Here is a 2,674-nt window from a genome sequence, read left to right as displayed (position 1 = left end):
GCACACTCCTGTGACGAGCGTCACACATGGTGTGACGGACGTCACACCATTCCCCTATATTTTTGGCACTAGGAACGCAACTGACCACGTTGAAAGCTATTTCCACTCTTGACCCTCGGAACGAAAAGATCGTGTATATGGAAACCCTTGGAAAGCAGTTACACAAGTAGCAGTATAAATAGCAGCTAATTGGGAAAGCTCAGGGTTCGGAGATTTTCCACGCCTTTTGCCGTTTTCGCATTTTTTTCTTCCAGCAGTTTAGGCTCATATTTTTATAGTATTACTTTGCAGAATTTTTATTGTTTTACCTTTCTGCAATTCTATTTTCCTTTCTAGCATTTAATTAATTCTTTTCGCACAATAGTTTCTACACCGGAAACTATTGTGCAACTTTTACCGGATCTAACCTTACGTTAGAATCTAGTTTTTATTCCCTTCGTTTTAATTCGTTGTTTAATTGAAGAATCCAAGAACAAATCCTACCGGCTTGTGGTGGAGTGTTCAAGACTATTGTTTAACGCATTCAGGTTCTTTAATTATTATTTAATGCTTTGTTTTATTACTTATTTATATTATCTGCCTGGGATGAGTCTGTTTATGCATGATATGTATTTTTGTCTGTTTAGTATGTCTGGCTAATTTGCCTAGATATCGGTATGTAAAGTAAGCGGAATAAGGGATCAAGACTAAGTCGGTCTAATTAAATTTAAAAGTAAAATCAATCTTTTTACGGTCTCAATTTACAGGTTTAATAACAAGAATTTTTTACAAAAGTAAAAGACATAAAGAAGTTAAAATCAATAGAGCGAGAGTTTGAGGTTTTAACTGGACAGTGTAAATTAGGCATTAATTCTAGATCAGGGCGAGAGCAAGTTTTAGAGTTAATTAAATTCTGACCTTTTCCAAAAAGTATTCTTAAAGATTGAATGTGAGGACGAGAGTTAAGCATTCGGGTTTAATTGTATAACCTAAGTCAACAGAGCGAGAGTTTGAGATAAGGGTGTTTAAAACGGTCAGTGTTTTCCTAAAAAGAGTTTCTGCAACTTTATTGCTTTCAAAAAGTGGTTTTTGACTTAATTATAAGTGACAGCTACATTAACATAAAATCATGGTTTATTCAACAGAGCGAGAGTTTGAGATAAAACCTTTAATCAATAAAGTTAACTGAAACGATTTATTTTAAAACCAAGAAACCGACAAAGAATTGATTCCCTAATTACGACGAACTACATACCGATATCCGATTTATTAATATTTAATCTAGATCTTAGTTTAGTTTTTAGCTTCGCCCCCAAACAATCAACCATTATTCACCTTAGCTTTACGAAGTAACCTTAGATAACGGTATATCGATTCATAAGTCCCTGTGGGATCGATATCTTTTAAAACTACGCGATAGAACTGTGCACTTGCAGTTTGTACCCCAATTTCGACTCATAAAGTCGCGATCAAGTTTTTGGCGCCGTTGCCGGGGACTTTTATTTAATCGATATCGTAACTCTTCCGTTACGCTGTAGAGACTAAGGTTTCTTTTTCTTCTATTCTTTCTTTCGTTGATTTGTATGCCACGCACTCGCTCACAAGGCGAACCGCTCTATTTACGAATCAACGATATCGAGCTATATCTCCGAGTCTTACGACGAATTCGGGAATATCGTGCTGCAAACAATCTCCCTCCTATAGAACTTCCTGATTTCAAAAACCTTTTTCCTTCGATAACCGAGATGGCAGAACCAATTCGTGCTCTTAGAGATTACGCCGCTCCATCGCAAGATGAGCCGCATTCAAGTATTGCTCCGCCCGCAATCGAAGCAAACAACTTCGAACTTAAACCTTCGCTGTTGCAGGCAGTGCAACAGAACCAATTCTCTGGAAATCCTACCGAGGATCCAAACCTACATTTATCCGTATTTGTCCAATACGCTGATACTGTTAAAGCTAATGGTGTCACTTCAGAGGCAATTCGACTTCGTCTTTTTCCTTTCTCATTAAGAGATAGCGCTAGAAGATGGCTTCAATCTCTCCCTTCCAACTCAGTCACCACATGGAACGAGTTGAAGAAAGTTTTTCTTGCCCGATACTTTCCGCCAAGCAAAACAGCTATGTTAAGAGCCCAGATAAACGGATTTAAACAGAAAGACAACGAGTCTCTTTTCGAAGCATGGGAAAGATACAAAGACATGATGAGACTTTGCCCACACCATGGTTTGGAAGACTGGTTAGTAATTCACACATTTTATAATGGTCTCTTATACAACACAAGGTTAACAATAGACGCCGCTGCAGGTGGTGCATTAATGAACAAACCTTATGCTGATGCTTACCAGCTTATCGAGAGCATGGCCCAAAACCACTATCAGTGGGGAACCGAACGAACAACGGTGGAAAAACCTCAAACGAAAACTGGCATGTACGAGATAAGTAACCTTGATCACGTTAACGCAAAAGTGGATGCTTTGGTCCAGAAAATTGAAAGTCTAAACGTATCACCTCCAGCCGCCGTGGTTGCTATAACTCAGAATTGCGAGGTCTGTGGAATCCAAGGCCACACTCCTACGGACTGTCAACTCTTGACAGGAATCCAAGCAGAGCAAGTAAACTATGCTCAAGGAAGCCCCTATTCGAACACCTATAACTCAAATTGGAAGAACCATCCAAACTTTTCATATAAGAG

At 38.8% G+C, this 2,674-nt stretch overlaps 1 pseudogene; it reads right to left on the bottom strand.

The window, feature by feature from the left end:
* Positions 1 to 2,109: 2,109 nt before the first annotated feature.
* Positions 2,110 to 2,209, bottom strand: LOC127089260 (uncharacterized; annotated as a pseudogene).
* Between the last annotated feature and the right edge of the window lie 465 nt (positions 2,210 to 2,674).

The sequence above is a fragment of the Lathyrus oleraceus genome, chromosome 5, assembly GCF_024323335.1.
Source record: "Lathyrus oleraceus cultivar Zhongwan6 chromosome 5, CAAS_Psat_ZW6_1.0, whole genome shotgun sequence".
Taxonomy (NCBI): Eukaryota; Viridiplantae; Streptophyta; class Magnoliopsida; order Fabales; family Fabaceae; genus Lathyrus; species Lathyrus oleraceus.
Note: the sequence above shows the minus strand (reverse complement) of the source record. Positions and strands in the feature narration are given on the sequence as shown.